General features: G+C 38.9%; 1 protein-coding gene across 2 annotated transcripts in view; it reads right to left on the reverse strand.

Annotated features, from left to right (window-relative positions):
- frmd6 (FERM domain containing 6) overlaps positions 1-12,213 on the reverse strand; it is a 28,617-nt gene extending 16,404 nt beyond the window's left edge. The window contains exon 1 of one of the 2 annotated variants that reach the window (XM_017409964.3): positions 12,036-12,212. The gene's annotated coding sequence lies outside the window, so the exon portion shown is untranslated. Of the gene's footprint in view, positions 1-12,035 lie in introns of both variants that reach the window. The other variant, XM_017409975.3, reaches the window with a different exon arrangement.
- Between the last annotated feature and the right edge of the window lie 1,085 nt (positions 12,214-13,298).

Here is a 13,298-nt window from a genome sequence, read left to right on the forward strand (position 1 = left end):
TATAAAATGTGAGATAAACAGTTTTGCATATTTTCTCTGGCAACATTTTTGACAACAAATTCAGGGAACTGGGGGTTCTCATGCAAAGAGGTAAACTCTATTTTTGTTTGCCCCGAACTAGTTTCTTTAAAGTAAAGTCAGGAGATGCTCACAGGAAAATTATAAACATTTATTAAACTGGTATGTTTGGACAATGTGTTTAGAAGCTGTAAGACTATCCAACACCTGAAACCAAGTCAGGTTGTTTGTGTGTACTTGTGCTGCTATTCGATGCTGACAGCAAACACACACACACACACACACACTTCCAACTACACAACTGCTCTGTAAGCAGCGAGTAACTGCCAGGTTGAGCTGAATGCGAGGGTGTGTGAGACCTTCAAAGGGTGAGAAAAGTCTCAGCCCAGACAAAAGAATGTTAACGAACAATCAGTTCAGATTATCACCTCTTCCTGTAGAAAGTGGCTCACCTTGAAGACATGTTGTCAATGAAAACAGACAGGATGGATGCTAGGAAGGATAACATTACAGAGTGAAAAACAACAGTCTGAAAATTAAAGGCCTAGTATTTTTCGAAGCAACACATAGCGCCCACAGCCTTTCATGCCAGTTTTAGACTAAGCTCATCTTGTGATGAGAAGGGACAAAGTTATAACCACTTTAATCAATTCTTGTAAACGATGTAATACACGACCTCATATGAAATCACAAGATCTGTTAGTGCTTGAAGTCCTGTATGAGTTGAGAATGACTCTCAGCTACTACAACACAAATTCAGCTCAATATCTGTAAAACTAATAAGTTATAGCTATTTGTCTGTTGGCTAAGGTTGATTAGCTGTGACGGCCATCTTGAATGTGGTTAGTTAGTGCTAATTCAGAGGGAGTTATAGTCAGTTCTGTTGCCATTGTTCCTATATAGAATTAAAAATTCCAGTTTATTAACATAAAAAATTGGATTAAGTCACACATTGCTAATGTTACTTTTAAAAGGTGAAACAATGACACTTAAATTCCCTTGAATTTTAGCTTTAACAGAGAGCAAATCTGTGAAAACAACAACAAAACAATAAACCCTTGACTGCAGAACAGAGCTTTTGCTGCAAAGTCAGTTTTTTAATGACTAACGAGGAACCCACTGAGCACGCCTTCTGCCGACATATAACACTGCTTTGTTTCTGCAGAGACAAGGAGCATTGTGGGCAATGCGGTCATAAATCCTCGCACTGTTGACATACACCATCAGTTCTCATTACGGCTGGCCATTGGATGCACAGCATGGCAGGCAAGCAGCCACTCAGTAGTCTGCTGATGAGCCATGAATCTCTGCGCTGCTGCTGACCTGCACTAAACATCACTCCTGTGCACAATCATAAACATATGCACATTAAGACAAAACTACACAGAGCATGAACACTAGAAGCCTTTACAAACTGCCTCTCTCCTGCTCACAGGCCACCACCGTTTGTCAGGTGTTACAGCCAACAGCTAAGCTGATGGCTGTGGGCTTAATTAGAAGTGAGACCCCTCTGGTTGGATCACTTCCCTCCATGACACACTGTCCTTCCAAAGAGCTAATAAGATGCAAGTAAACCTCAGCCCCTCACTGGAAACACACGACGATCTGATCAACTATTTACACTCAGTTTTAAGGATGTAAACTTTGTCAGGATAATTCTACCTAATATTTTTCATTTTAGATGTATATATATTCTTCACAGCAAGAGATGTTTAAATGACAGTCCATCTGATATACATTAATGATTGCCCAGTTAATTAATACTCAAAGTAGAATATTGTAGCATGTTTAACAGAGACCACAGAAACTAAACAACTGCTGTTGAAAACACACAGCAAATATCAGTAATCAACCATGGATGTTTTAGTCCAACTTTAATCAATTTAATATAAGATATCATGTTGACTGATTGCATAATGCGCTGTAATTTAAAAGGCTGTTTTTGGTCAGAATAATGCTAGAATTAGATGGTTTCGAAAAATATAAAAACATCCTAAAAGATTTTTTTGATTAGATCATTTAAGATGCATAAATGAGACCTCAATGAAAATGAGAAGATGGTTTGTCTGACAACAACAAAACTGTTAAGGCAGAGATTGCACACAAATGTGGAATATGATATTGTTATCGCGGTATTAGAAATAATTATTGTGATGTCATTTTTTGGCAATATCACCCACCTCTATAAGCCACTATGTCATGCTAGAGCATAGTCTCTCAGTGCTGAAGTTCTTACTGAATGAAGCAGACCTAAAGTTAACTGTATATACTGTAAGGTGTTTAAAAATAAAGTCAGAGGCAACACAAAAGTTAAAGAGGCTCCAAAAACAAAACTGCTTTTTCGACAGCAGCATACAGTCCCTATAAAATGTATTCACCCTCTAGGATGTTTTACCCCTTTTACTGCTATTATAAATCCATCATGGTCAAAATAAACTGGCCCTTTTTGACAAAAACAAACACAAACAAACCAGAAACAAAACTCTTGAATAACAAAGTGAACTCAAATTCATAGAAGGTAATAGCAATTTAAAAAAAGATGTAATGTAAAGTAAGGGATTACATAACTATTCACCTCCTTTAAAGTGACTGTCCTAATTCAACTTAGAGAAATTTATTATTGAAAAGTCCAAGTGAGGGGATGGATACAGAAGGATTTCCAAGTCCATTAACATCTCCAGGAGTTCTGTTAAATCCATCATCAGGAGATGGAAGGAATATGGGACGCGTGTAAATCTACCACGAGCAGGCCATCCTCACAAGCTGAGTGACTGTGAAGAAGGAGAATAGTGAGGGAGACCACCAAGACACCTGGGAGCTCTCTGAAGGAGGTCCATGCTTCAGCAGGGGAGAGGGGAGAGGCTGAGCCACAACATAGTTTGTTTGCAGACAGCATCAGATTGTCCTCCAGGATTTCCCTATAATATATAAGTCGTGGGGATGTTTAGGGCCTTGGTTAGTGATGCCAACCACACTAATTATGCTAACAACGCAAATAAAAATCATTAACGTCTGTTAAAAATGTCAGCATAGTTTCATTTTTGTTTTACCTAATTAGGAAAATTCTTTGTTTGACTTAAGACCCGTGTTAAAACATCGAGATTCGCTCATACACACACCTGGTACAGCTGTGCAATTATTCAAATCTGTAGTTTGGATTTCAATTTGTGCTCCAAATGGTCACAAAAACAATACAATTGATAAAAAGTGATTCCTTTAAAAAAATATATTCTGCCATATTCTGTTTTGCAAGCGTGTTCTCTTCCTGCCTGCGTGTTTTGTTGGCACGTAATGACTGAGAAATGTCTGTCGACCCGAACGATCGGATCAAACAGAGACGTGGAGGGTGTTAGTCATCGCCTCAACACCTTTTCTCAGGAAAACATGACGGGGAGGTGGAATGTGACTTCATTACAGACTTTGCAGATGTAGGGGCATAATCAGATATTCTGTGAAATAAAAGAAAAAGAGCTACACTCGTTTAGTTAAAACGTTTACAAAACATATTTACATCTCCTGTTAACACTGTGTTACAAAAGCTGAAAGTTGCAGCTGAACTGGAGAGAAAAAATAATACAATAGTTTTACACTATTTATAGGAATAATTATGAAATATAGTGACATTCAAGTTCATATAAGAAGCACTTTTAGTGTAGAAAAAGAAGAACTGCTGCTTTATTCTGATAGGAAACAAACATGTGACATACTTTATTTGACAAAAAGACTGATGTTTATAATATGGGTACTGTACATCAGATCTGTGAGAAGCTTAAAGAAGCTTTTCAACTGAGAGACAGACCAATTATCCAATCGACCAATTGTAATTGGCCTGTATTGGCCAATTTTTAAAAAAATCATCAGTCAGCCAGGTTTGTGTTAACGTAACCACAACCAGTTTACTGTAGATTGAGATTTTTAAGCAATAACAGTCCTTTATATACTATTTTTAAGTGTACAAATTCCTCTATGGTTTGTTGAATATGCATATTTTTAAGCTAAGCAACTACTTTTATATTTTGTTAAATAGAAAACACACATTGGCCGAAATTGTAAAAACAAAAAAATTGCTGTTGTAAATCACTGACCATAAAAAAAGCTTATTTCAGTCTAACTCTAATTTTAACAGCTAAAACTAATCATATATTGTGACAAGTACTCAAAGTGGAAATTCACACATCTAGGTCCCACTAATGATACATTAATGATCTATAATCTACAGAAGTCAAATGATACTGTATTTTGAACCAGCCATGTGACTCCTGACCTTCACAGATACATGCATCATATTAACTGCAGCGCTGAAAGGTGAAATCAGACGCTCACACCAGAGACAAAAGTAACAATGTCTAATCATTGCTGGTGGACTTAGAGGTTCTTAGAGTCACGTCTAGACTACATATGAAGTATCAGTGCAAAAGAAATGTCCACCATGAAATGGAAAAAATGGATGTCCTGTCACACTATGTGACTGAAGACAGTGCTTTTATTGCATTGGAGTCTGAGCTCATGTTAAAGCTAATTTGAAACAAAAACTTACACAAAAAGCAGTCACAAAAGCCTCCTGTCTCTCAAAAACACTGATTCTGTCAACGTGGCCTGAGGCATAACGCCATAGCTCATCGTGTAAATCACAGATATGACTTCTGTCACAGCTTCACCTCTCTTTCTCAATCTTTCCCTCCACTGACATCACAGAAGTTGACAGAGTCTATTTTCAACAGCTGGAGAGCTCAAGAGGCACAGGACTGTGACAGCAAAGAAAACTTTAGGTGCTTAGAGACGGAAGAACAAGCCCACTGATAGAGACTGTCACTACACTGATTTAACGTTACCTTCAGGTACAGAGTGTGTCAAAGCTAAAAAAAACGAAGAGGAGTGGGTGAACACACACAGCAAATAGCGAGACAGCAGGAGGGGGCGAGATGGAGCGAGGCAGCACTCAGAGCTTAGGCATGAATATAAAAAAACTGCTGCAGTCAGGAGAATTCCTCACTAACATCTGCTTCTCATTCCAACAATGGCGCCCTTTGATTCCTGATGCACACAACACGCTGCACCGACACCATCCGCATGTGCACACAATCCTCTGACAGAACCCCAGAACACGCATACTGTAATCCCTCATCTGGAGCTAAACCACTTTTGTAAAGTCAAACAGTACAGCTACGTCAGCTCACTTTTTCCGTCCTTTCATTCATAAGCACAACCTCTGGCGCTACCTTTCATAAGAAAAATAAGATCCAACTCTTAGTAGATTGCGCACCTTGGAAATAAACATCTCTACAGGTGTTCATTTAGAAAATATGATTAATTACAGAGTCCAATAAGATAGAAAAAAAACATTTTTAAGATTACAAAAAAATGTATTATAGAAAGGACTCCGGATGCAGACACCAACAGTCTTTGCAGGATATTTAAAGGTTTCCCTAACTTGTATAAATAGAACTGACTGGATGTGGGGAAAAACTGGTTGTTCCCCCCGCAGTTCCCTGCTAAGAGATCAGTTTATTCAGCTCCTGAGAAATGTTGCTGAGCCGACGAGCAGCTTTAACCTCGACGGTCTCGAGTTGGCATCTCCTGCGATATTAAGACTTCCTTTAAGTTGTTGAAGCCATTAATTTAGAACTGTCAGAAACTAAACTGCTAGATAATCTCAACATGAGCTCAGCCTTGTCACGATGTTAGAAAATGATTGTTGTCAGCAGTAAGTAAATAATTTCGGGCATGTGGTCAGCTTCTAACACGGTGCCATATTACAAATTATTACTGAAAGATAGAAACTGCAGGAAAAATGTTTTCAAACAATGAAGTGTATTTTCCTGATGACCACACAGCTGAGCTGTGAGAGTCCACTGAGGAAAGGGAGGGCTCAGAGGAAAAGTGTCACCGTGGACATTTCCTGTCCAGCTACAAATCTTAACCAGAGCATCTTCATTGTTTTGCACAAAATTTTATTGTTACATTTGGCTGTTGTTCATTAATTGTGTCTTGAATTAGGCTACAAACTATCAAAAAGAAAAATGTGTCCACAGAGCAAAACTGCGTCAATATTCTGTGATTTCCTGTTTTTGAGCTTATAAATTTTGTCTTGGTTCAGCTTAAAATGATGCCAGAGTCCTTATTTCATATGTGGTAGTAAGTAACATACAAGTGACAATTGTTCTTTTGATCATCATTTACTTGTATTTAAAGGTCAAACCTCTTGAAAGGGAAAATAAAACAAACTCAAATAAGTAGAAAATCAATGATTTCTTAAACAAACCCCACTGTTGGGACACAGCCAATCACCAATAAATACATTTATATTTGTCCAGTCATTCAACTCTACATTGCTGTTTTAGATTCAAGACATAAAAAGTGTGGTGACAGTAAATTATTTACATAGAATGATTTAATTTACATCCTTAACGTCACAATAAACAGAAAACACAACTACTCTGAGCTTTTTTTGCTCCTAACCAAGAAAGTGAGAAGCAGCTGAGCTAACTATTGCTCATGAACATCACTCCTTCATTTTCTGTAGTCGTTAAAAAGGAAGTGACAAACTGTTGTCTGCTTATAAATTATTTAACAAAATTAAGACGTGATACGAGTTATTGCCAGTTTAGTCAAACTTTGTGAATGACATTTTACATGATGTCAAGCTATATTGTGAGATCTCGCTAGATCGGTTAGCACTCGGTGTATGCATTGAGGGTGACTCTCAGATACTACCACACCAAATTTTAGCTCAATATAACTAAAGAATAGCCATTTTTGTGCTCGCTATGGTCAATCTGTTGTGTTGACATCTTAAATTTGGTTGAGAGACAAACAGGACTGAAGCCAACAGTCAATGCTAAATATTGCACAATGTCTTGAGCTTGGATGATGTCTTGGGAATGATGTTCAGCTACTAGCACACCAAATCTTAGCACAATATATGTAATACTGGCTGAGTTAGTGCCATTTTTTGTTTGTCAAGGTTGCTTAGCTGTGGTGGCCGTCTTTAATGTTGCCGACTCCAACAGTCAATCAGTTGTAGACGAACATCCAGGCGACTAAATTCAACAATTCTTGAGTTTTCAGTGAGGTACAACTTCAGCTCAACCACCTTTTTGGAAAAAATGAACAGTTTTAGCATCTGGTATCCATGTGGCTCTGTGAACACACACTCTGCTCACACACACACACACATACACACACACATACACACAGGCATACCTCAATCTGCCAGACATGTTAGAACAGAGTCAGCAGTCGCTCCCTTCCCTCCCCGCCCAGCATTCAGGCTTGGACTCAGCATGAGTAACCTCACTAAACTAGCAATCGCAGTGAAACACACCACAAAAACGTCAACCCGGCCATTACGTATGCTCGAAATAGTGCAAGCACCCTCAGAGAAGAGGGTAAAAAAGGGAGCGGCAATTACAACAAACCCCATCTAAACAGACGCTTTTAAACCTAAATGTCCTCTTTTCTGGGTGAATAAAAAAGGCTGGTTCAGGTGATCTAATCTGTTTCCTGTTTACAGCTTTTGTAACAACATTGTCTTTTGTTAGTTGCACCTGATCGGTTACAGGAAGTTTGTGAAACATTTACTAAAATGGAAAAACAAGTCTTAATGCTGAATCGTTTCACCTTTCCCAAAGACTTTCTTCTGTGTGAGCTATGAAGAAATACCTGTAATAATTGAGACTGAGATCACCTTATTCTGGGAAATGATGGGAGTTGTGCCATTTTGATCAAAATCAAATAGCTTTATGTGTGCTCTCACACAATATGTTAGCGCTTGGAGCATGTGTTGTGAAAGACTGTCAAGCTAATACCACACCAAATTGAGCTCAATATCTGAAACATTGGCTGAGTTATATAGCCAATTTAATGTTTATTTTTGGCCGCGGCAAACATCCTGAATGTGGTTGACTCCAAAAGCTAATCTGTTGTAGACGTATAGCCAATGATTACTTCTTGAAAGTTTCTTTAAAATATATTAATAAGCGATTTTGCTAACACTACAGACAAAAGAAAACATGCATGCACACACACATAGGCAAAAGCATTATCCCTTCACCTTTTCCTTTTGGCAGCAGGTGATAAAAATGATCTAAACAACAAATTGAAGATCTTTTCTGGTCTTTTTTTAACTTATTGTATCCTGGATCTCACTGACACATCACCCTAAAAGTAATCCTAGTAAAACAAACAAAGTATCTTGCAGGAAACACTAAGACTCGTAGTGAGAAGCATGTGAAATATGCCGATAATATCCTCGGGGGGGATGCCGGCAGGTTGAATCTCTCTGGTCAACGTCCTTGAAAATACTTCAACAAAGAGGCTAAGCGAGCAGAAAGAGGCAAACAATCCAAGGAAAAGGGACGAGGGGAGACAAATGCAGGATGTGCTGACCCGTTTTCCCTCCATCCCCTCACAGAACTTGAGACGTGGACAGGAGAAGCCATGGAGCGTCTCTGCAGCTGAAGCGAACGCATCCAGCCGTGATGTTTTCCCTCTGTCTGCTGCAGAGCACTTTCGGAGCTTAAGCAGCTATAAAGACAGTCAAAACAAATAAAAGATAGAGCCTCTAAAGAAATTAGGCCATAAACTTTCCTGGGATACGAGGTCTGCATACTAAAGCAGCTAAAATGTCTAAGTAGTGTAGCCTGATAGCAGCAGGGAGATCAGGGCACCTGTATAACTTACACCAAGAAAATCTGACTGTGCACACCCTCATACTACACACACTGGGGATTTAAGAGCTTCACATACTTTATGGTAACAAAAGTAATCAACTTTTTCACGTAAAGCTGTGTTGTTCTTATTTATTAGTCATCTTGTCATGCCATTTAAAAGCCTTTTCTTTTCCTCACCTAATCTTCCCACTTCAAGGCCAAAGGCAGATTAGTAGTTAAGCCACACTGAATGAGACTTTCATTTAAAAGTCTGGATTGTGAAATGACACATAAACATTATGTTGAAGGTTGTCTTCTAGGATCCCTCCTTTTCACCGCTCAGGTATTCAACCTGGTAGCTTTGAGTTCGTGGAGAAGGTTTGGCAGGAAAATCAGCTGACCACAAGGCTAATTGTGAGACTGCTGAGTCAGCATTCACACAATTGGTTTCCATTTGTTTTATTTTTCCATACAGCATTAGCAATCTAGCTACTTCTGCATATTCTGTGTTATATTTAAGTCATTCATTTATCAAAACGTTCAGCTCATTCAGGAGATAAGTGCTTTAACTTTTGATTTTTGAACCTCCTATACTTTTCAAAATATTTGACTTTATTTACAGATATTTTCCCCATAGAAATACATTGAGATCTCTTCAATTCCTTCAAAAGCATTGTTCTCTTTGAAACCTGGTTCAGGAAACTGGCGCTGTTTTTGTTTTCTTATGCTACTTTTAGTTTCCAGCTGACCTTTGCATTTTAGCTAGAGTATTTTAGCTCATGTTCTGCTCCTTTTAGCTTCTATTTTTCTTGTTTTTGTTACTCTAACAACTGAGCAGTCAAATCGTATTTTCACTGAAAATGTAATTGCTCTAGTTAAGATTCAAATTCTGAGCTTAATATAGGAATGTATATTTTAAATAAAAACTCATGAATTGAATATTCAAAAAGAAAAGTACAACACCCTCATGACAGTAAAACTGCTGATTCATTTTAGAAAAAAAAGGCAGATCAAAAATTTACAATATGAAGAACAAAACTGAAGATTCAAAGATTCAGACTGTGGCAGGAATTTGTTTTTTTAAAGAGTTAATGAAGGAGTGTGTTGGGCAATTATGGGCCATCCCATACACATTCCAACACAGACTAAGCTGAATGAGTCAGGACTCACATTCACACACTCACACACACACCAAGCATTTTTTGTTCACATTTCCTAGTCAAGCCCTGTTCTTCCTGTGCAGACAACACCTGCACCATCTCTTTGTTTTTACACTAACCAAGCCAAGACAGCAACTTGTTGGTGCCAGCCAACAATCGTTATTCACATCTAAACAGGACTTATCTATATCTTTGATTCAGCCCGAACAGGGACGTGCACCAGGTCAATGTAATTTACCAAAACAAACCCCATGGGAGAGAACGGAAACTCTTAGAAATTCTACTAAAATGTCATGCTCTTTGTAATATCTCACGAACCAGTGTTTGGATTTTACTGAAACTCTCAGACAGTAATCGCTGGAGATGCCTCTGTGACTGATTAGGTTTTTGAGGTCAACTCAATTCAAGATGGCTACCACAGCTTCCTCAGCAACCACAAAATTGGTTATAACAGTCAACTGTAGAAATCTAGAGCTAAATTGCTAAATTCTGTTCTCAAGATGGATGCCACACCTACCTCAGTAAACGCAAAATGACTCTACCTCAGTCAATTTTTACAGATTTTGAGCTAAGATTTAATGTGGTAGTAGATGATAGTGATCTCCAACCCACACTTTAACATCTAACAGATAACATTTTTTCTAGTTTTTCTTCTTCTTGACTTCTGGCAGCTGCGGCAGACCCTGGATGACTACTTTGTATGTCAGGAATGGATCAAAGGAAGTCATTAACTTGCCATTATGTGCACTGGGTGCGTTTCATGAGTTGAAGCATCGCTGTATGTGAAGCACGCCTCGTTCTTAAACCCCCAGTATGGAAAATGCAGGAGACATTTCTTGTACACCAATGAGTTGTGCAACAACGTCTGCGTTATTATCCTCTCTGTGCAGCACGAACGAGTTGGAAACATCCAGCCTGAGGACAGAAGTTTGATCGGTGCAGAACTCTACGTGTTGAAATGCCCTCGAGTAAAAAATCGTGCCGGAGTGAGCTCAACCCTTGAGCTCTCTGGAGGTGAGGCAGGATTTAAAAAAAAAAAAAAAAAAGAAAAAGCTTCAAACAATGCATACCAAAGTTGATGAACCAAGCTGTGTTTACAGCTTTAAGTAAACTGGAAGAAAAACGCAAGCATCTCCAGTCTTTATTTGTTCTCGACTGCTCTCTGGTCTAATATTAAACAGGGGAAATTGTTGACATTCCTGTGTGCCGAAAACAAGTCGTTCCAATCTGCTAGAAGAAGAAAAACTAAGGGCCTTACATTTCTCAGAGCAATGCTTTTTATGCTAGAGTGTTCAACTAAGATCATTTTACGAGAAAATAAGAATATTTGCATATAATATGCAACTATAATGTGATTTAGTGCTGAGGATGACTCTCAGCTACTACCATACCAAACTTTAGCTCAATATCTGTAAATTTGACTCAGTTAGAGCCATTTCTGGGTCAGCTAGGCTTGATTAGCTGTGGCGGCCATCTTGAATTGGAGTGACTCCAAAAGTCAACCAGCTGTAGCTGTACATCCAACAAACATTTCCTTAATGTTTCATTAAAACCAGTCCAGTGGGTCAGGAGATATTATGCTAACAGAGAGCTGACCTCAGTAGTTGATGGCAAAGTGTTTGGAGCAGATCACAGACACTGGCAAAAACATTATCGCCCTAAACTGAAGTAAAAGGGGTTTTGTATCATTTAAAGCTCCCGCCTCCACACTTCAGCCGTAGATGCTATAATTACACAGCAATAACAAACTCATTAGTGCTTTACTGTACAAATAAATACTATGCGGCGGATTATGAGGCTTCTCGTAGAAGTTGGTTTAACTTTAACACCAGAAGTGGAGGCTTGAGCTAAAGCAAATATTTTCAACCAATTACCCTACTTTGCCGTGAACATTTCTACGCAACATGACGGAAAGACACGTCCAGGGCAGCTTTCCTTTAAAACAAAAATCCACGCAGCATCACTGCCAATTTTTTAAAAAACACAAGTCGTCTTTCCCGACTTCTACGCCTTGTGATGGATTTCAACACCTAAAACTTATCCCATAAAAACAGAAAATAAACACACGGGGTTCATTTAAAAGTCTTCACAGAGATAGCCTAAAAAAGGACGCAAAAGTGTTGCTAACTGTCTCGCGACCGTTAAAGTGTAAATAATAATACAAAAAAAGTACCCCCGAGCACCAAGCTAGCAAAGCCTAACTTACCTTTGAACGGTAAAATAAAATAGATTCCTTTATACAACGGATAATCCAAACGACTTTTTTCCAGAGGAGAGGAAGGTAAAACTCTCCACTTTGGGAAGACCTTCACTAGTTTCAGGGAAAAAGTCGTCGCGCGACCTCCTCCGCTGTACCAACTCTGTCCCAACCGCTGGAGCAGCTCTTCATAGGAATACATGTGGAGAGACTGGAAGCGGGAAAAAAGGCGGGTGGCTGGCTTTAGGAATAAAAAATATTCGACTGGTTAAAATTTATATTTCCAAAACAGCTTATCTTAAATAGAATACTATCTTTATACAAATGTGTTCAGTAATATAAAGCGTGCCCGTTTATGTGTGTTACGGTTTGCAATCGCCGCGGTCCTTGCAAGTCCCCCCCCCCCTCCGACCATCCTGAGTTGGTATCGCCCACGGCTGCCTCTCATTCCGTGTGTGCAGGACTGGAGCTCTGCCGCAGTAAATTTGGAAGCGGCGTCTGGTGGAAATGGTAACAGCGCTGAGCTTCTGTATTAAAAGGGCACCGAGAAAAAGTTTTGCAATGTAGGGCAGTTTATTTTTACGTCCTGATAACGTGCCGCGGCTGTTTTCTGAAGCTATGTAGCAACTGCAATAAATATTTCCACAAGGATAAAGAAAGGACACCAAAACTAATTAGAAAATACCAGAATATGCGACACTGTGGGACATAAAAACAAGGTGACTTTGACCTTAACTAAAGGCCTTACAGTCCTTGAGTGAAAGCCATCTTACCCGCCACATTTCATGCCAGAGTTTTAAACTAAAATCATCCTATGGTAAGAAATAGGGGGGAGGTCAAATCTTAATAATGAAGTTAATGAGATGTCACGAGATATTACTTTCAGAGTATGTATTGTGAATAACTCTCAGGTACTACCACATCAAATCTTTGCTCCATATCTGTATAGACATTTTTATGTTCCTAAGTTTAATTAGCTGTGGTACCCATCTTAAATTGAGTTGAGTCCAGCTGTTAGTCTGTTGTAGAGGTACATCTAATGATCTCCCGTGATCTGTGAGCTCTGTGTGTGTTGTGGATGACTCTCAGTTACTACCACACTAGATTTTAGCTCAGTTGCTGTAAAATTGAATAAGTTATGATGCAAAATTGCAAAATTGTTGTTTTTTACCAAAGAGGCAGCAGCAGGCACAGTAGCTTCTTTGCGTCATAGCTACCATTTCGTAGGCAGGACTCAGAAAACTTTCGATGCTCTGTGATTGGCTGACAGAT

The sequence above is a fragment of the Kryptolebias marmoratus genome, linkage group LG10 (genome assembly GCF_001649575.2).
Source record: "Kryptolebias marmoratus isolate JLee-2015 linkage group LG10, ASM164957v2, whole genome shotgun sequence".
NCBI lineage: Eukaryota > Metazoa > Chordata > Actinopteri > Cyprinodontiformes > Rivulidae > Kryptolebias > Kryptolebias marmoratus.